At 44.3% G+C, this 21977-nt stretch overlaps 1 pseudogene; it reads left to right on the top strand.

Annotated features, from left to right (window-relative positions):
• Positions 1-924: 924 nt before the first annotated feature.
• Positions 925-21785, top strand: LOC116558584 (annotated as a pseudogene).
• The last annotated feature ends 192 nt before the right edge of the window (positions 21786-21977 follow it).

Raw genomic sequence — 21977 nt, 5'->3', positions numbered from 1 at the left:
TCAGCCCCCTAAAGTGCTGGGATTACAGGCCTGAGCCATCACACCTGGCTAACCATTTTCCTGGCCCATCATTTTCCTATATCAGTGAATAGAGGACCATCCTGCCTACCTCTAATTTGAAATGCAAGTGTATCTGCCTTGGGTACAGCAAATAATGGACATGGTCAGTATTTACCCAAGGATGAATGTGATTGCCCAAAAGCAAAATAGAGATCTGACACATTTTGGAACAAATAATCTCAAAGAAAACAAAGCAGCATTTACTCCAAATGTCTTTTTTAGCCTACTCAGTAATCATGTGTTTAGAAAAGACAAGTAGTAAAGAGTGACAGGAAAGAAGACCAATGTCAACAGGGCACGTTAGCAGATGAAATGCTTAAAAATGTAATTATTGAGGGAGACTGCTGTTTCCAGCCTGACAGTAGCAAGTACCATACATGCCCTCCTGCTATAAGGAAGCTGGGGGAAGTATGTGAAGCAAATGTTCAGACATGTACTATAGGCAATTCCAGACTGTGAGAAGGAAAAGAAATTGAGTCCAAAAATGACCTAGGCTGTCTGCCAGGAGATACTTCCCAGACTGCTGTGGTGCAAAAGAGAACCTAAACAGAGTATGGTCGTTTCACCAAGTTGAAGGACACAGAATGGTTTCAGGAGGATAAGGTGGTTGGAATTTGCAAGGCAAAGTAACACAGAGAAAAGCGTCCAGAGAAAGAGCCCAGGAAATCTGCATAACAGTGCCCTGGAGTCTTGTGCTGAATATAGAGCTGTATTTCTAACAGGAAACTCAACAAAGCCACGCAAAAAATCACCATGGGGAAATGTAAGTTGGACAATTCCCAGAGCCCACACACTACTGGGGCATGTTTGAGTTCCAACTCTGAGTGAAGAGACCTGATTAAAAACTCAGGATGTGCGGTAAAGATGCCTGAAGGGTTATACCTTAGGAAGAGAGCTAAAATAGCCTTAGAACAGCAATTCTCAGCCAGAGGTGAGTTTACTCCCCAGAGGATATTTTGCAATGTACTGGGAAGAAGGTAAAGGCCAGGGGTCTTAGTCTACTCATGCAACTATAACAAAACACTGGGTGGCTTAGAAATAACAGAAATTTATTTCTCACAGTTCTGGAGGCTGGAAGGTCCTAGATCAAGGCACTGAGAGATTTGGTGTCTGATGAGAGCCACTTCCTGATTTAGAGAATGTGTCCTCACTGCTTCCTCACATGGCAAAAGAGGACAAGGCAGCTCTCTGGGGCCTCTTTCATAAGGACACCAATCCCAAAGCTCCCACCTCCTAACACTATGACATTAGCGTTAGACTTCAACGTATTAATCTGGGAGAGACACAAACATTCAACCATAGCACCCGGGATGCTGTTAAACATCCTATAGCGCACAGGACAGGCTCACAACAAAAAAAATGTCAACAGTGCCAAGAATCCGTCAATCCAAATGTCAAAAGTTGCGACCTGAGTCTGTGAGTGTGAAGAAAAAAAAAAAATGACAAATATCAAAAGTAACAACGTTGCGGCTGGGCGTGGTGGCTAACACCCCTGTACTTTGGGAGGCCAAGGTGGGCGGATTGCTTGAGGTCAGGGGTTCAAAACCAGCCTGGCCAACACAGTGAAACCCCGTCTCTACTAAAAATACAAAAATTAGCCAGGCGTGGTGGCATGCACTTGCAATCCCAGCTACTCGGGAGGCGGAGGCAGGAGAAGAGAAGCACTTGAACCCAGAAGGCAGAGGTTGCAGTGAGCCGAGATCGTGCCACTGCACTCCAGCCTGGATGACAGAGTGAGACTCTATCTCAAAAAAAAAAAAAAAAAAGGAAAAAGAAAAGAAAAAGACCTTTTCAGACAAACACTGAGAGGTCATTTCCAGAGAACTGCATTATAAGAAATGTTTTTTTGGCTGGGCATGGTGGTTCATGCGTGAAATCCCAGCACTTTGGGCTTTTTGTTGTTGTTTTTTTTAAAAAAAAATTTTTATATTAATAGAGATGGGATTTTGCCATGTTATCCAGGCTGGTCTTGAACTCCTGACCTCAAGTGATCTGCCCCCTACCTTGGCCTTCCAAAGTGCTGGGATTACAGGCATGAGCCACTGCACCCGGCAAATCGCAGCATTTTAGGAGGCTGTGGGGAGAGGATTGCCTCAGGTCAGGAGTTCAAGACAAGCCTGGGCAACTAGCGAGACACAATCTCTACAAAAAATAGAGAAAAATTAGCTGGATATGATGGCACACACGTTTAGTCCCAGCTACTCAGGAGGCTGGGGATAGAGGATTGCTTGAGCCCAGGAGGTTGAGGTTTCGGTGAGGCATAATTGTGTCACTGCACTCCAGGCTGGGTGACAGAAAAATGAGATCTGCACAAAGAAATAAAGGATGTAAATACATGGTAAATATAAAATACCTTTTTCATTTAAAAAAATGTGTCTAAAAAGATCACTGACCATTTAAAGGAAATATAAAAATATATTTTGGATTTTATAATGGAAATGGAAATGAAATGTCTTAAAACAATAGCACAAAGGTTCCAAAGGGAAATGGAATTGCATTATTAAAAGGTTCTTACATGATATGTAAAGCAGCATAACAATATTTAAAGATATGTGACATGCTCCCGAAACAGGAGCCTAAGTGTGCATGTGGACACCGGATCGTGGGAGAACAACACGGTGGTGGTGCAGGTGAGCTCTGCCCCTTCTCACCCTGATGGCGGCGCTCACCTTCGGCTGCTTTCATCACCACGACTGCCTTCAAAGAAGGGAGTGTCCCGGTGCGGCTGCAATGATTTGAGGATCAAGCTGAAAAACGTAGACAACTTCAGTGGACCTACAGAAAGAAGTGATTTGGATTCATTACATTTGATGTAACTGCTGATTAACTCAGCTCATTTCCCAGCAGTGGCACCAGTCTTGTAGTTAATTCTGAGAATATATTTGATTGGAATGTTAAGCAATTGTTTATTTATCAGCAGAATATTCAACAAAAAGCAATCTACGATTAGAGAGCTAATGGCAATATATTTGCATCAAAATTTGAGAACTGTGATTAAATTCTTATGAAGATATGTAATCAAAAACTGGAAATATTATTTAAAATTTTTGTATTTTCTGAGATTATTTTAAAATCCATCTCAGTACAACTTTTTTTTTTCATAATTTTTTTCTGTTTTTAAGAGATACAGTGTCACTCTGTCACCCAGGCTGGGATAATCATAGCTCACTGCAGCCTCAATCTCCTGGGCCCAGGCATTTTTTGTTTTCAAATACATGGCATGAGCTGTTTTGGTAGTCTTAGTAAGCCATATATCTGCAATTGATTATATCTCTGCCTATTGAGAATAATTTTCCTTGTTTTGGTGTTGTATGGGTTCATCCACCTAAGTACTTGAACTAGTCTTATTAACTGTAAATTAAATGCCAGGTGCAGTTGGCTAATGCCTGTAGCCCCAGCACTTTGGGAGGCTGAGGTGGGAGGATCACTTAAGCCCAGGAGTCTAAGGCCAGCCTGGGCAACAAGTGACACCTTGTCTCTACAAAAAATTTAAAAAATTAGCCAGGTTTGGTGGCATATGCTTGTAGTCTCAGCTACTGGAGAGGCTGAAGGAGGAGAATTGATTGAGCCTAGGAAGTTGAGGCTGCAGTGACCCGTGACAGTGCCACTGCACTCCAGCCTGGATGACAGAGCAAGACCCTGTCTCAAAAAAAAATTAAATTGAAAAATTATAAATTATAATTGAGAATAAGTTTTATAATCAAAGGCTGTTAAACTATTAGATTAAAAATCTATTAAAGCTATCAGTTATTATAATTGAAAGGTAATTAGTCTGATTTAGAGCTTTTGTTGCAAGTAGGGTAGAGGTGGAGATATTTATATAGAATGTTGCTCAAACATAAATCTTCTTAAGTTCTATTTTAGTGTTGATACTGCAGGTATCAAGTGATAGAATTCTACAATTTTTACCTGAGTTACCCTTATGTTGGTCGTTAGTGTTGCCTGGAAATTGTTTGTATTTAAAGGCTCTGAACCAAGTTGACCTTTAGGAGGGGATTGTTCTGAGAGGTATTAATCTGAAGCCACTCTTGAAATATACGAAAACAAAAGATTTTCTTGGCAATGGAAATGTTGCAAGAGGAACGTCACTTTAGCGGGGAACCTGGTACCAGTTGCTGGAATGCTACCTCAGACAGGATCAGAACATGTATCTGTTCCATTTCCAGATACATACAAAATAACAAAGAAAATATTAAATTATTCTAAGTTTGAAACAATATATTCTTATTTTATTTATTTTTTTTTTGAGACAGAATCTCGCTTTGTCACCCAGGCTGGAGTGCAGTGCCTGCTCGGCTCTCTGCAGCCTCTACTACCCAGGTTCAAGCGATTCTCCCATCTCAGCCTCCCGAGTAGCTGGGACTACAGGCATGCACTACCACATCCAGCTAATTTTTGTATTTTTAGTAGAGATGGGGTTTCTCCATGTTGGGCAGGCTGGTCTCAAACTCCTGGATTCAAGGGATGTACCATCTCAGCCTGCCAAAGTGCTGAGATTACAGGCATGAGCCACTGCACCTGGCAAAACAATATATTTTTATTCTTATTTATTTATTTATTTTTTATTTATTTATTTATTTTTTTGAGACGGAGTTTCACTCTTGTTACCCAGGCTGGAGTGCAATGGCGCGATCTCGGCTCACCGCAACCTCTGCCTCCCGGGTTCAGGCAATTCTCCTCCCTCAGCCTCCTGAGTAGCTGGGATTACAGGCACGTGCCACCACGCCCAGCTAATATTTTTTGTATTTTTAGTAGAGACGGGGTTTCACCATGTTGACCAGAATGGTCAACGATCTCTTGACCTTGTGATCCACCCGCCTCGGCCTCCCAAAGTGCTGGGATTACAGGTGTGAGCCACCGCGCCCAGCTATATTTTTATTCTTAATGAATTGTATGTCATTGAACTTTTAAAAAAAAAAGGAGGCTGGACACTGTGCTTCACACCTGTAATCCCAGCACTTTGGGAGGCCAAGGCGGGCAGATCACGAGGTCAAGAGATTGAGACCATCCTGGGCAACGTGGTGAAACCCCATCTCTACTAAAAATACAAAAATTAGCTAGGAATGATGGCACATGCCTGTAATCCCAGCTACTCAGGAGGCTGAGGCAAGAGAATCGCTTGAACTCGTAAGGTAGAGGTTGCAATGAGCCAAGATTGCACCACTGCACTCCAGCCTGGGCAACAGAGGAAAACCCTGTCTTTAAATAAAAAAGAGTAAGACCAAACTATACACTCTATAAAGAAATCTAATTTGAATACAAAGGCAATAGATTAAGAATAAATGGGCTGGGTGCAGTGGCTCACGCCTATAATCCCAGCGCTTTGGGAGGCTGAGGCAGGTGGATCAACTGATCGGGAGTTCGATACCAGCCTGACCAACGTATCTCTATAATAGTTGACTTTAAAAAGAAACAAGTTGTCAAGATGTTATAAAGATTTGTGCACTTCACTGAATATTTTAATTTTTAAAAATTAGTTTTAGTGCAAACTATTTGCAGGTATAAAAAGGAATATCTGGCCATGCATGGTGGCTCATGCCTATAATCCCAGCACTCTGGAAGGCCGAGGTGGGTGGATCACCAGGTCAAGAGATTGAGACTTCCTGGCCAACACGGTGAAACCCCATCTCTACTAAAAGTGCAAAAATTAGCTGGGCATGGTGGTGCACACCTGTAGTCCCAGTTACTCAGGAGGCTGAGGCAGGAGAAACGCTTGAACCTGGGAGGCAGAGGTTGCAGTGAGCTGAGAATGGGCCCCTGCACTCCAGCCTGGCAACAGAGTGAGACTCTATTTCAAAAAAAAAATATATTCCTCCCCTGCTGTGTGCATGCTACTCAGGAGGCTGGTGTGGGTGGACCCCTTGAACCTAAGCAGTTTGAGACTAGCCTGGACAACATAGCAAGACCCTGTCTCTAAAAAACTAATAATAATAAAAGGCAAACATTTACCCGTGATCACAGCCCCTAAATAAGTTGTTTTCATTTTTCCACTTTGCTTACCATCCTTTGCACGTATGCATAGTTTAGTTTGACGTCAGCATAGAAATGTAGGTTAGTGATGCCTCGGGTTGCAAATAACATCAGGGTGAGGGTGCAGCCAGGCTTAAGGCAAGAGAGAAATGGGACCAGGGCAGAAAGCACTGCTGCAGCTTTTCCCTCTTGACTCTCAGAGGCTCCTGAGAGCCCACCACCTTTTCTTTGTGGACTGCCCTTTTCTGCTGCCTCTAGCCACTTGGTGAAAAATACAGCCAAAGGAAAGGACAGTTTTGTGCCTTTTGGTGTAGCCACTTGGAAAGTGATTAAATCCACTTTTCTAGACCCATTTCCTAGTCCCTATAGAAGAGACTGTTTGACTTAGGTTCCTGTCCTTGAGTCAGCAAATGGGGCAAGGCGTAGGAAAGAAAATCTTTGGTAGGAGTTGCCTGTGAACCATTCCACTGCAGGCCTAGGGGAGACACATTCAAGCCCTGAGGCATGCGTGTGGTTCTTGCTGTCTGATTCAGCCATGGGACCCTTTGCTGTAGCTGGACCAAGAATGTTGAGAAGAGACATATTTTAATCATGCCTGAAATAAATATCAACAATTTTGATGAGCAAAATTTTTTTTGATGAGGTGGCTCATGCCTGTAATCTCAGCACTTTGGGAGGCTGAGGCAGGTGGATCACCAGAGGTCAGGAGTTCGATACCAGCCTGATCAACATGGAGAAACCCCGTCTCTACTAAAAATACAAAATTAGCCAGGCGTGGTGGTGCATGCCTGTAATCCCAGCTTCTCAGGAGGCTGAGGCAGGAGAATCACTTGAACCCAGGAGGCGGAGGTTGCAGTGAGCTGAGATCGTGCCATTGCACTCCAGCCTGGGCAACAAGAGCGAAACTCCATCTCAAAAAAATAAAAGATTCGGGCAGTGACATATATTTTTTGTTGTTGTTTTTTGAGACGGAGTCTTGCTCTCTCACTCAGGCTGGAGCAGTACAGAGGCATGATCTCACTGTAACCTCTGCTTCCCAGGTTCAAGTGATTTCTGCCTCAGACTCCTAAGTAGCTGGGATTACAGGTGTGCACCATTATGCCCAGCTAATTTTTGTAATTTTTAGGAGAGATGGGGTTTCACCATGTTGGCCAGGCTGGTCTCAGACTCCTGACCTCAAATGATCCATCCGCACCTCAAATAATCCACCCGCCTTGGACTCCCAAAGTGCTGGGATTCCAGGCATGAGCCAATGTACCCAGCCTAGTCATGTATATAATGAGAATGACAATAATACTAAAAAAAAATACAAAACAAAAACAAAAAAAATGACAATAAAACTGAACATGAAACCAAAACAAATTGTTTCATTCACCTGAATGAAACCATTGAAAAAGGACTATTGCATTGCACCTTAACATTTTTTTCATTTTTCTTTCCCCCTTTTTTTTTTTTTTTTTTTTTTTTTTGAGAAGGGAAATACTCTGTCACTCAGGCTGGAATGCAGTGGTGCAATCTCGGCTCACTGCAGCCTCAGCCTCTCTGGGCTCAGGTAATCCTTCTACCTCAGCCTCCTGAGTAGCTGGGACCACAGGTGTGAATTCTATGTAGAGACGGGTTTTCTCCATATTGCCAAGACTGGTCTCAAACTCCTGGGCTCAAGCAGTCTTCCCACCTCAGCCTCCCAAAGTGCTGACATTACAGGCGCAAGCCGTCTTACCCGGCCAACGTCATCTCTTTTTTTTTTTTTTTTTGAGACGGAGTTTCGCTCTTGTTACCCAGGCTGGAGTGCAATGGCGCGATCTCGGCTCACCGCAACCTCCGCCTCCTGGGTTCAGGCAATTCTCCTGCCTCAGCATCCTGAGTAGCTGGGATTACAGGCACATGCCACCATGCCCAGCTAATTTTTTGTATTTTTAGTAGAGACGGGGTTTCACCATGTTGACCAGGATGGTCTCGATCTCTTGACCTCGTGATCCACCCGCCTCGGCCTCCCAAAGTGCTGGGATTACAGGCTTGAGCCACCGTGCCCGGCCCCAACGTCATCTTATTAAACACAGAAAATAAGCTACACTACAGCAAGATCATACACTAAGATGACCTTTCCAGGTCGTTTGCCAATACTTGTAGTAGTCCATCCAAGAGACCTTGACAAAAATGATGCAATCAGAGTAAAAAGCGCAGCACAGGGGCCTTCACAAGCTGAAAGGAATTCCAGTGGAGCAAGTTTCTCCAGAAGATGTGAATGATTTTAGATAAACTCACAAGGCTCAATCTGATGATATTTGGGTGAACACAAAATTGATTACATTTAGTGAGGAAGAATGTGACTTTGGATCCAGATCCTAGTGAGATTAAGAGCTATTGCTATCTTAATGGTGAAATTAAGATAACTTCAAGGTTTAAAATGATTGCACAGACTTTTCTCTTTAAGTGATGGAATAACTTCATTTAAATCAGTTGAATATGGGAAAATAGAGCACGCAAGAGTAGCTGAATGATTTTACAAATGCTAAAAAACGTATCTATATTAAAATTAGGATTTTTTTTTTTTTAAATCAAACAGCAGACCTGACATCCTCTAGATCTTTTTTGAGGCAGAGTCTCACTCTGTCTCCCAGGCTGAAGTGCTGTGGCACGATCTCGGCTCACTGCAACCTCCGCCTCCCAGGTTCACTCGATTTTCGTGCCTCAGCCTCCCAAGTAGCTGGGATTACAGGCACGCACCACAACACCTGGCTAATTTCTGTATTTTTAATAGAGACAAGGTTTTCCCATGCTGGTCAGGCTGGTCTCGAACTCCTGACCTCGTGATCTGCCCGCCATGGCCTCCCAAAGTGCTGGGATTACAGGCATGAACTACTGGGCCCAGCCAGTGTAGACTATTAATGTCAACTCAGACCCAGTTCCTGATAGCCCTTGAAATATCGGGATATCCCTCTTTCCTCAGTGTGCAGTCACTTGAATAAGTGGTCCCTTTGGGGAATCATTACAGTACTAAACATTTGCCATCATGATGCAGGGTCCTTCCTCTTAGGGTCCTGGCCGTGTCTTCAGTCAGTGAGTTCCAAATCTGAAAGTTTGTGCAGCTCTGAGAACTGGGCAAGGGATAGTGGCTTCTTGGGGTGATTGCTCTTGGCTGCCTACTCTTCTAGTTTTGCCTTCTTTTGATTGTAGATATTGAGCAGCAGCCTTATTGGCTGCCTGTCTATTTTGCCACTAAAGACACCACATTCCATGAGCCATTCCCATTTCCACATATCCCTGTGGATCAGCACCCCTTGGCTGTGCCTCCAACCTTGACAATTTTTGTGGTCAATGCGGCCCCCTGACTTCTGGTTAAGCATACCACCTGGTCCCTATTACTCTCAGTGGGGGCCCATTACCCAGCCTGTGACTGTCTCTCCTATCACCCGGCATACAGAGGAGTCACCCCTGAATTTCTCTTTGATGCTGCCATCCTTCCCATCATCACATTCCTGCTAGTCTTGGCAAATGTGTTCTCTGGACCTTCCAGAGTAACATAATTCTCTTAGTGGGGCTTCTAAGCTCACATAATATACTCAGTCCAGTCTGCCCATCTCCCCCAGCCTTTTGATTCGTTCCTCTATCATCTGCCAGAGCAACTCAAGAATTTCCACTTCATTCAGTGTGGGCCATTGCTTTTTCCAGACTTCTCAGTTACCCTCCAGCATCCCTTGAGATCCTCGCCAGGGCATTAAATCCTGTGTCCCAAGAAAAGGCACTGAAGTCCATGAATTCTTGCTCATCCAGTTTTTGTTTATTTGTTTGTTTGTCTGTTTTGTGACAGTCTCGCTCTGTTGCCCAGGCCGGAGTGCAGTGGCACGATCTCAGCTCACTGAACATCCTCTCCCAGGTTCAAGCTATTCTCCTGCCTCAGCCTCAGTCTCCTGAGTAGCTGGGACTACAGGGGTGCACCACCATATCTGGCTGATTTTCGTATTTTTTTATTAGAGATAGGGTTTCGCCATGTTGCCCAGGCTGATCTCGAACTCCTGAACTCAGGTGATCTGCTCGCCTCAGCCTCCCGAGGTGCTGGGATTACAGGCATGAGCCACAGCGCCCAGTCACTCATCCAGTTTTATATTCTGGTCTTTCTAATCAACAACCCTGAAAATCTACTCCCAGGTATACTGTCCTGGTCCTGCTAGGTAATTATGTACTAGGTAATTCTTGAGGCTCCACAAGGGTATGATATCTCTCCTTCCTTATCAGTCCCAACATATCCTCTGCCAGGTTATGCTATAACAGAATTTAACCCTGGTTTTTGGCCTGGCAGCCAAGAGAGGAGGTGGGGGAAGCTCCTGAGGGGAAAATATATTATTTTGGCAGATAGGGAACTCTGCAGGTCTTCCTGCATGGGGGGAGTGCTATCTTTTAATGAAGAAAGTTGGATACCTCTGTAACCTCTGAGTCTGCAGAGCCAAATCCTTTAGAGCACATCCCCAGATATCTCCTTCCTATATGTCAGGGTCCCAAGTTTTCTCAACCAGGACTCTGGGGTTGTATAATCAACCTGTCTTGGTTAAGCATTTAGCATTTAGTTTTTATTCTTATTTATTTTTTTGAGACGGAGACTTGCTCTGTTGCTCAGGCTGGAGTGCAGTGGTGTGATCTTGGCTCACTGCAACCTCCGCCTCCCGGGTTTAAGTGATTCTCCTGCCTCAGCCTCCCCAGTAGCTGGGATTACAGGCGAGTACCACCACACCGGGCTAATTTTTTTATTTTTTGTAGAGATGGAGTTTCACCATGTTGGCCAGGCTGGTCTCGAACTCCTGACCTCAAGTAATCCGCCCACATTGGCCTCCCAAAGTGCTGGGATAACAGATGTGAGCCACCGTGCCCAGCCTTGGTTGAACATGTAAATGCCTCTGGAACTCAATGACTTTATTAATGAGAGGGAGCAGGGAGCCCGCCCCCCTTTTTGAGGCCTTCAAGCCCCCTGAGCATGGAAGTAAAGGAAAATCCTGAATTCCTTCAAGAGAAATTCTAGGCTCCTAGCTAGTCCCGAGAAGTAAAGAAGCAACTTGCTAAGCAAGAAGGTAATAGTAGTTTAAAACAGTAGCCAAGGAAGTTAGAATCACAGGATGTTTGGTTCCCCTACAGAAACTAAAGATAACATCTTAACATATGTCCCTGAGTTATTTTTCAGGAACTCAAACCCTTACCAAATGGATCTGCTGGCACGTTAGACCTCAGATAACAGGGAGCTAAGGACTGAACTCTGCCCACAGTTCTTTGCTCTGCCTGGAGGAGGTCACGCCAGCAAGCCAGAGCTAACATTCTTTGCTGCTGACCCCAAATTTTTAAACAAAGTTTCTCTTCCCTAACCTGCTGCAAATCAGAAAATCTTGAGTCTATCTATGACCTGTAAACACCCACTTCAAGATATCCTGCCCTTTTAGACCAAACCAGTGTATAGCTCCATGTATTGATTTATGATTTTGCCTGTAACTTCTGCTTTCCTGAAATCTACTCCTGCCTTTAAAAATTATTTCCTTCCCCTTTGTTGACATTCCTGGTTAAAAAAAAAAAAGAAAAGAAAAGAAAAAAAAAAATCTTCTTTCTTTTGGGCCAGGCGCAGTGGCTCATGCCTGTAATCCCAGCACTTTGGGAGGCTGAGGCAGGAGGATTGCTTGAGACCAGGTGTTTGAGACAAGCCTGGGCAAAATAGCAAGACACCCCCCTGCCCCCCACCTATCCGACCTGGATCTCTACCAAAAAACAATTAAAAACTAGCCAGGTGTGGTGGCACATGCCTATAGCCCTAGCTACTTCGTAGACTGAGATGGAAGGATTGTTTGAGCCCAGGAGTTTGAGGTTGCAGTGAGCTATGATTGCACCACCATACTCCAGTGTGAGTGACAGCGAGATCCTGTCTCAAAGAGCAAAACAAAACACCCTTACTTTCAAGCCATCAGGGAGGTCAAGATTTAAGCAAGAGCTTCCTGATTCTCCTTACTTGGCACCCTGCAAATAAACTCCCTCCTTTCTCCTGCTGCAAACCTCAGTGTGGATGTTTTGGCTTTATTGCACTGGGCAAGCGGACCACAATTCAGTTCAGTAATATTAAGACCTGAGTTTGCTCCTCAGCTGTGTTCACTCTTCGTAAAGACAATAAAGGCCTCTTTGTAAGGTACCACTGAAGGCGCTGGCTCTCCACTTAGCTGTATGTGTTTATCTCTCACTTTTCATTATTCCTATACAGGGTATTAATAACCAGCTAACTCTGCTGTCCTTTTTTTTTTTTTTTTTTTAAATTATACTTCCACCATCTGACCAAGAATCTGCTCTCCTTTTAAGCAGTGTCTTTCTTACATCTTTTAATGCCTGAATCATCTCACCAGCAAAGGTGTTCCCATCCACTGGGATATTTCGGGCCACCTTGAGCCAGGCATTATCTGTGCCCCACATTCCACTTGGGATGGGATGCTCCTTGCCAGCCAGATGAGGAGTTCGTCGATCCTTAACTTCATGCTTTTCCAGCCACTCTTGATACCAACTGTTACTGTTCACGTTCTCTGAGAAGCAGATGCTAGGACAGAATCAGATGTGCAGAAGATTGATTGATTGATTTGGGGAAACGCTTTTGAGGGATAAAGCAGACAGACAGCAGGAGTATGCAGGGACAGCCTCGGAACAGAATGCAGCTCTGTGAAAATCTTGGCTAGGTCAATGGGAGACGGTGTTCATCATGCTCTGATTACCTTCCATGTTTGCTTGCTGAAAGGACTCGCAGGATTCCAACAGTTTCTGTACTCAAAGATCAGTTTTGTTTTGTTTTTTGAGAGTCTTGTTCTGTCACCTGGGCTGAAGTGCAGTGACGTGATCTCAACTCACTGCAAACTTCACCTCCCAGTTCAAGCAATTATCCCACCTCAGCCTCCTGAGTAGCTGGGATAATAGGTGTGCCCCCCACGCTCACCTAATTTTTGTATTTTTAGTAGAGATGGGTTTCGCCATGTTGGCCAGCCTGGTCTTGAACTCCATATATGATCCACCTGCCTCGGCGCTGGGATTACAGGCGGGAGCCACCCAGCCCGGACCTCACAGATCAGTTTTTAACAGGCAAAGGATACAGTGTGGTAACAGCAGGCAATGTTATGCAAAGAAGGGGCTAGAGATCTCAGGCACAGGCTTCGTTGTCCTCCCTCTGCTGACTCCCGCTGGATGTGCTGCATGTTCAGGTCTTGGACTATCATGCGTGTACATACCAGGAAGTCCAAAGTTCACTCATGGTGGGATCTCTTAGAGTGAACTGGTCACATAGGCATGTTTTAGCTCCATGACCAGCCTTAATCATCAAAATCCTCTAGGATCTATCAAAGAAACAGTTATTAAACAATGCTTGTACGCTGGTATGTCCTGTTCCCCAAAAAATCCACAGACCAATGGCTACAGAACATCATTTGATGTATCCATAGTGTTGGCCAAGGTTAGCATTAGGCTTCAGGCAGCTTTTCAGATAAGCGTGCAGCCTAGCCTGACTAGACCACGCAGGAGCCCCACAGCCAGGATGAAGTTTGGGACATGCTACCCACAAATGCAGCACTTTGGTATTTGAGAAAACAGCAGAAGCAGGTAGGTCATCCTCATCTTCCTCTCAGGCTTCTCCCTTGAAGCAGGTCATAAGACCTCATTGGAGAGGTCCCTCCCTACACCTAGGGGAAGGGGACATCCTTATCTCTGAACATACAAAGACACAAAGAAAAATCTGAACAAATAGGTCTTGTTAAGCGGTCCCCTCACACTTTATTAACATTAGATCATACTTTTTATCCAATTATATTTTTCCATGACCATGCACTTCTTAATAAAACCTACTATAAAATATACACAGATTTATCTGTTTCTTTGGGCCATTTCCTTTTTTGTTTGTTTTTTTCGGTTTTTGTTTTTGTTTTTGTTTTGAGATGGAGGTTTGCTCTGTCACCCAGGCTGGAGTGCAGTGGCTCAATCTTGACTCACTGCAAGTTCTGCCTCCTGGGTTCAAGTGATTCTCCTGCCTCAGCCTCCCAAATAGCTGGGATTATAGGTGCCTGCCACCACACTTGGCTAATTTTTATATTTTTAGTGGAGACTGAGTTTCACCATCTTGGTCAGGCTGGTCTTGAACTCCTGGCCTCAGGTGATCAGCCCACCTCAGCCTCCCAAAGTTCTAGGATTACAGGCGTGAGTCACTGAGCCCTGCCCCATTTCCTTTTAAAGTCTCCCGTGTCACACGAAACTTAAATAAATGTGTATACTTTTCTTGTTAATCTATCTTTTGTTATAGGGGCTTCAGCCACAAACCCAGTGATGATCAAGAAAAAAAATATTTCTTTTCCTCCCCTACACCCCTCATTCCTTTATGATCTCAGCCCTAGGGTAGCTCTTGTCAAACTATTTCAATTGCTTATGGAATGTGTCTGTATCTTCCATTAGATTGAAAACTCTGTAAGAGCAAGGCACTATGTCACACTGAATTTTGCAACCTTAGTTCTTGCCATATAGTAGGTGCTTAATAAGTATTTGCTGGCCAACTACTCGATAATTGTACCCTATTAAATTGCCTAGAATACTAGGGGTTATGAAGAGAAAGCAGAATTGATGACTAAAAATCTCTCTCTCTCTCTCTCTCTTTTTTTTTTTTTTTTTTTTGAGACAGAGTCTTGCTCTGTTTTCCAGGCTGGAATGCAGTGGTGCAATCATAGCTCACTGCAGCTTCAACCTCTCCAGCCCAGCTGATCCTCCCACCTCAGCCTCCTGAGTACCTGGGACTATAGGCACATGCCACCTCGCCCAGCTAATTTTTGTAGAGACAGAGTTTGACTAAGTTGCCCAGGCTGACTATTAAACTCTTACTGTTTCTTTGGACACATACATGTCCTGAGGGGATAATCTTTCGGGGTTAGAATTCACAAATCTGCTCTGTGTTGAGTCATCCAATTTTTTTGGTTTGGGCAGTTCTGATGACAAGGTATTCCTCCTTGGGTAGTCTGGGCTGGTGGGCTCCTCTAGTTAGTTTATATCTGCTAATTCATTAAAGAAATTCTGAACAGGCCAAGCACCTGTAATCCCAGCACTTCGGGAGGCCAAAATGGTTGGATCATCTGAGGTCAGAAGTTCAAGATCAGCCCGGCCAACATGGTGAAACCCCCTCTCTACTAAAAATACAAAAAATTAGCTGGGCGTGGTGCCGCACACCTGTAATCCCAGCTACTCAGGAGGCTGAGGCAGGAGAATTGCTTGAACCCAGAAGGCAGAGGTTGCAGTGAGCCCAGATCGTGCCATTGCACACTCCAGCCTGGGCAACAAGAGTGAAATTCCCATCTCAAAAAAAAAGAAAAAAAAAAAAAAGAAAGAAACTGAACAATAGTTTCCTGTGTTTGTGTTAGGGGAGAGGTGGAGGTAGGCAGTATGTCTTTCTAGTTTCCATCCCAAGGAATACTCTATCTTCACTTTTTCAGTTTGTTACAGAATAGATCTGGTATAAGAGGAGTTATTCTACTTTTCCTTATCTTGGGTCCATTATGCAGATTGAAAAACAAAGAGACTTCCATAAATAAGGTGGAATACACCAATAAATTTTGCCAAACATGATGGCTTTATAAGTAGTGCTTCAGAAATACAAGGAACAACATTTAGTTCCTTCTGGGCATATTTAGGGAAACAGAACATAGGAAAGAGTGGCAGGGAGCTGGTGTTGTGTGCTGGGATGTGAGTCAGGTGTTTTACCTATGTAATCTCACTTAATTCTCACTATAGCCTGGGGAAGTAGGTTTAATTCGCCTCCTCCTCCTCTCCTCCCCTCCCCCTCCCCCTCTTTCCTTCTCCCTCTCCCTCTCTTTCTTTCTCTCTCTCTCTCTCTCTGTCTTTAACCAAATCACACTTTATTGGAGTCTCAGGAGAAACAGGCATTTGATGACCCTCTAGGAGTCATTCTAAAGAAAGAGGATTTGTTAAGAATTTAGTTTGCATCTTCTAGTAGCCACTTGGCTCAACAGGAAAAGCAGCTTTTCTTTCTAGCAGTTTGTGGGCTGGCAAGTAAAATGTTTGCCAGAAAATACAGAGTGTGAAGAAGAGCAGTTTCATGTTTTTCGTTTGGTGCTATCATTTTAAATTTAAATTATTATTTTATTTTATTTTGACGAGTCTCACTCTGTTGCCCAGGGCGGAGTGTAGTGGTGTGATCTCTGCCTCCTGGGTTCAATCAGTTCTCCTGCCTCGGCCTCCTGAGTAGTGGGACTACAGGCATGTGCCACTATGCCTAGTTAATTTTTGTGTCTTTAGTAGGGACAGGGTTTCACCATGTTGGCCAGGCTGGTCTTGAACTCCTGACCTCAGGTGATCTGCCCACCTCTGCTTCCCAAAGTGCTGAAATTATAGGCATGAGCCACTGCACTCAGCCAAAAAAAACTTTTAATCCTGCTCTTTGGACTAAAACAGGTGTATCATTTAAAATTGCCTAGCAAGCAGGGTGGCTCATGCCTTAATCCCAGCGCTTTGGAAGACTGAGGAGGGCGGATTGCTTGAGCTCAGGAGTTCTAGACCAGCCTGGGGAACACGGCGAAACCCTGTCTCTACAAAAAATACAAAAATTAGCCTGGTGTAGTATTGTGCCCCTGTAGTGCCAGCTATTCGGAAGTATGAGGTGGGAGGATGTGGCTTGAGCCTGGGAGGTTGAGGTTACATGATCTATAATTGTGCCATTGCATTCCAGCCTGGGCGACAGAGTAAGACCCTTCTCAAAAAATAAATAAATAAAATTGCTCAGCAGAATACCTTTCTGACTTCACATCACCATTAAGTGGCCTAGGAAGGGGTCTAGTACAAAAGAACTACCAAAGACTTCAGATTGGGAGAAAACCTTAAGTCTGGAAACAAGATTTTCCTTGCAACACCTTTACTAAGTCATACTTCACATACCACAATGCACCTATTTAAAATGTACAATTTAATAGTTTTTAGTATATACTTAAACTTCACACTTAACTCTTGGGGATACATTCCAAGATACCCAGTGGATGCCTGAAACTGATGATAGTACTGAATCCTATATATACTGTTTTTTCTATACATACATACCTACGATGAAGTTTAATTTGTAAATTAGCACAGTAAGAGATTAACAGTAATAACTAATAATAGAACAGGCCAGGCACAGTGGCTAATGCATGTAACCCCAGCACTTTGGGAGGCCAAGGTAGGTGAATTGCTTGTGCCCAGGAGTTCAAGACCAGCCCGGGCAATGTGGCAAAACCCCATCTCTGTCAAATATACAAAAGTTGCCAGGTATGGTGGTGCATGCCAGTGGTCCCAGCTACTGTGGAGGCTGAGATAGGAAAATCACCAGAGCCTGGGGAGGTCCAGGCTACAGTGAGCCGTGATTGCACCCCTGCACTCCAGGGGATGATAGAGTGAGACTCTGTCTCAAAAAAATAATAAGACAGAACAATGACAGCAATATACTGTAACAAATGTATACTGTAATAAAAGTTACTGTATATTGTAACTGTGTCTCTAAATATCTTATTGTGCTATACTCATCTATTTTAGGACCTCAGTTGTTCATGGGTAACTGAAACCATGGCAAGAGAAACTGTGGAGAAGCAGGGACTGCCGTATGCAGAGTTGTGCAGCCATTATCACAGTTACAGTTGATTTCAGGACATTTTCTTTTCTTTTTTTTTTGAGACGAAGTCTCACTCTGTTGCCCAGGCTGGAGTGCAGTGGCACAATCTCGGCTCATCGCAACCTCCGCCTCCTGAGTTCAAGTGATTCTCCTCCCTCGGTCTCCTGAGTAGCTGAGATTACAGGTGCCCGCCACCATGCCTGGTTAATTTTTGTAATTTTAGTTTTTTATGGTTTTATTTATGGTTTCACCATATTGGTCAGGCTGGTCTCAAACTCCTGATCTCAGGTGATTCATTCACCTTGGCCTCCCAAAGTGCTGGGATTACAGGCGTGAGCCACCATGCCTGGCCAATTTTAGGACATTTCATCACCCCAGAATGAAGCCTTGTACAATGGGCTAGGTATGGTGGCTCTAGCACTTTGGGAGGCTGAGGCAGGAGGATCCCTTGTGTCCAGGAGTTTGACACCCAGCATAGACAACATGATGAGATCCCTGTCTCTACCAAAAAAAAAAAAAAAAATAGCCAGGCTTGGTGGCCCACGCTGTAGTCCCGGCTACTCCAGAGGCTGAGGCAGAAGGATTGCTTGAGCCCCAAGAATTCTAGGCTGCAATGAGCTATGATCAGGCCACTATACTTGAGCCTGAGCAACAATAAGAAAGACGTTGTCCATAAAAAAGAAAGACAGAAGAAGAGAGAAAGAAACCCTGTACTCTTTAGTAGTCACTCCCCATCCCCCACCTCTGCACCTACTCCCATCAGCCCCAAGCAATCGCTAATCTGCTCTTTCTCTCCATGAATTTGCCTATTCTGGACATTTCACATGTCTGGAATCATACAATATGTTATCTTCTATGACTGACTTCTTTCACTTAGAATGATGTTTTCAAGGTTCATTCATGTTGCAGCATTTACCAGTACTTCATTCCTTTTTATGGCTGAATAATATTTTATTGTACAATGCATCACTTTTTTCTTTTTGTTTAACTTTTATTTTAGGTTCGGGGTACCTGTGCAGGTTTGTTATATAGGTAAACTCATGTCATGGGGGTTTGTTGTACAGATTATTTCATCATCCAGGTACTGAGCCTAGTAGCCAACAGTTATTTTTTTCTGATCTGCTCCCTCCTCCCACTCTCTACCCTCAAGTGTCTGTTGTTCCCCTCTTTTACCACATTTTTCAATGCCTGCTTTTATTACAAAAGTAATACAAGGCCAGGCATGGTGACTTACACCTGTAAAACTAATACTTTGGGAGGCCAAGGTGGCAGATCACCTGAGGTCAGGAGTTGGAGACCAGCCTGGCTAACATGGTGAAACCCTGTCTCTACCAAAAAATACAAATTAGCCTGGTATGGTGGCAGGTACCTGTAATCCCAGCTACTAGGGAAACTGAGGCAGAAGAATTGCTTGAACCTGGGAGGCAGAGGTTGCAGTGAGCCAAGATTGTGCCATTGCACTACAGCCTGAGCAACAAGAGTGAAACTGTCTCGAAAAAAGAAAAAGATAATACAAAATATTTTGGGGATGCATTACCAGCAAAAGTAATTAAAAAATATTTCACTGAGGCTGGGCATGGTGGATCACACCTGTAATCCCAGCACTTTGGAAGGCTGAGGTGGGCGGATCACCTGAGGTCGGAAGTTCAAGACCAGCCTGACCAACATGATGCAACCCTGTCTCTACTGAAAACACAAACGTAGCCGGGCATGGTGGCGCATGCCTGTAATCCCAGCTACTTGGGAGGCTGAGGCAGGAGAATCGCTTGAACCTGGGAGGCGGAGGTTGAGGTGAGCCAAGATCAAGCCATTGCACTCCAGCCTGGGCAACAAGAGCAAAACTCCATCTCAAAAGAATAAAATAAAAAAATTAAAAAAAATTTTACTGTCCATAATTGTATACAATTTACTACTTATAATTTCTCTATTATAAATACAGATACAGAGAAAATTAAAAGCACCCATGGCCCTATCACCCAGAGATAATCACCATAAGCATTGGATATCTTTTGTTCTGAGCTTAATCTATGCAAATATATTTAGTAATTAAAATCATACTTGTAATCTTTGTGTAATATGAAATTTTGCCTTGTGATAAAATGTACATAATGTAATATTTACCATTTTAGCCATTTGAAGTGTACAGTTCGGTGGCAGTAAGTACATTCACATTGTTGTGAAACCATCACCACCATCCCTCTCCAGAAGTTTTTCATCATCCAAAACTGAAACTCTGTATCCCTTAAACAGTAACTCCCCACTCCTCTCCCCCTTAACCCCTGGCAAGCACCATTCTGCTTTCTCTCTACGAATTTGAGAGCTCCAGGTTCCTCACATAAGTGGAGTCACACAGTGTCTCTCCTTATGTATTATTTCACTGGCTTATTTCACTTAGCATAAAATCTTCAAGATTGATCCATGTTGTAGTAGAAGCAGATTTCAGGAAGTTCAAGGAAAAATTGAATTAAATTTTTGTTTTGTTTTGTTTTAAGGCTGGGTGCAGTGACTCATACCTGTAATCCCAGTGCTTTGGGAAGCCAAGGTGGGAGGATCATTTGAGCACAGGAGTCTAAGACCAGCCTGGCCAACATGGTGAAACCCCATCTCTACTAAAATTACAAAAATTAGCTGGGCGTGGTGGTGCATGCCTGTAATTCTAGCTACTCAGGAGGCTGAGGAAGGAGAATCACTTGAACTTGGGAAGTGGAGGTTGCAGTGAGCCAAAATTGCACTGTTGCTCTCCATGCTGGATGTCACAGCGAGACTCCATCTCAAAAAAAAACAATTAGCTGCGCCGGGCACGGTGGCTCAAGCCTGTAATCCCAGCACTTTGGGAGGCCGAGGCGGGTGGATCACGAGGTCAAGAGATCGAGACCATCCTGGTCAACACGGTGAAACCCCGTCTCTACTAAAAATACAAAAAATTAGCTGGGCATGGTGGTGCGTGCCTGTAATCCCAGCTACTCAGGATGCTGAGGCAGGAGAATTGCCTGAACCCAGGAGGCGGAGGTTGCGGTGAGCCGAGATCGCGCCATTGCACCCCAGCCGGGGAAAAATACGAAAACCCCCTCCACAAATAAAAAAAAAAAAAAGAAACAATTAGCTGGGCGTGGTGCTGCACATCTGTACTCCCAGCTACTCGGGAGGCTGAAATGGGAGATTCCTTGAGCCAGGGAGGTTGAGGCTGCAGTGAGCTACGATTGTACCATGCACTTCAGCTTAAGCAACAGAGTGAGATCCTGTCTCAAAGTAATAATAATAATAATAATAAAGCTTTATCGGGAGCTGAGAGCATACCCTAAAGAGTCCTGAGAGCAGCCACACCTTTACCACCAGACTTGGCTGTCCAGGGAGTACTGGCCTCATTGGCCTCATATCCACGGTTCTGTGGGTAGGGACAAGAAGGTCATGACAAAGATTTTGGGAACAGGAAAATGGTTCAATGTAAGAAACGGATCTGCCATAAAAAAAGAGCTCCAGGGAGTGGGGAGTGTAGGAGCTGGAGAGACTGTGGAGTCTGGCATTGAAGGAGAAAAGGGTGCGGAGGCAGCAGATGTCACAGGCCCTGGTGGAGTTAGAGTGCAGGGCAGTAAACGTGGAGCAGGCCGTAACCATTACAGAAGCTATCCACGTCCTGGGGGTCCTCCACACAATTACCAACAGAATTACCAGAATAGTCAGCATGGGGAAAAGAAGGAAGGATGGGAGAGTGCTCCCAAAGGCCAGGCCCAACAAAACCAGCCCTTCCTCAGGAGCGGTTCCTGCCTTACTGCCTGCAGAGACCCTACGGATGGGGAGCACAGTGTTCTAGCTCTCCTGTGCAGGGAGCGGTGATGGAGGGTGCTGACAGCCAGGGTGCAGCAGCACCACATATGCCAGTGAGGCAGGATATGTATGTGGCTATAGGCCATGATTCCACTGGGGCCCTCCTCACCAAAGACAGCCTAGAGAGGATGGTGATGAAGAGGATTAAAAAAAACAAGGAGATGAGACCCCAGGTCAGCAGCAGTGTCGGTGTCCAGGTGGAGACCCAGAGAACCCTAAACCACAAGATGGCAAAGAGACAAAAGCAGCTGAGAATTTGCCCACGTCCAAGGCTGAGCAGGGTGGGGCTGAGTAAATGCCAGCTTACCATCTCTACCATCATCCCCTTTAGTCATACAACAAGAAGAAATGAATGTGAAACTGCAGCAATAAGAAATGAGCAAAAGATAGGAGCTGAAGGCATTACGTGTTTGCTTTTTACTGCTGACCAATGACTAGAACTATCTTCATTATCTGTGCAGCCTGGGTTTTTTTTTTTTTTTTTTTT

This window comes from Sapajus apella, unplaced genomic scaffold, assembly GCF_009761245.1.
Source record: "Sapajus apella isolate SASKATOON/1434 unplaced genomic scaffold, GSC_monkey_1.0 scaffold22, whole genome shotgun sequence".
Taxonomy (NCBI): Eukaryota; Metazoa; Chordata; class Mammalia; order Primates; family Cebidae; genus Sapajus; species Sapajus apella.
The sequence above is the reverse complement of the archived record's forward strand: the minus strand, read 5'-3'. Positions and strand labels throughout refer to the sequence as shown.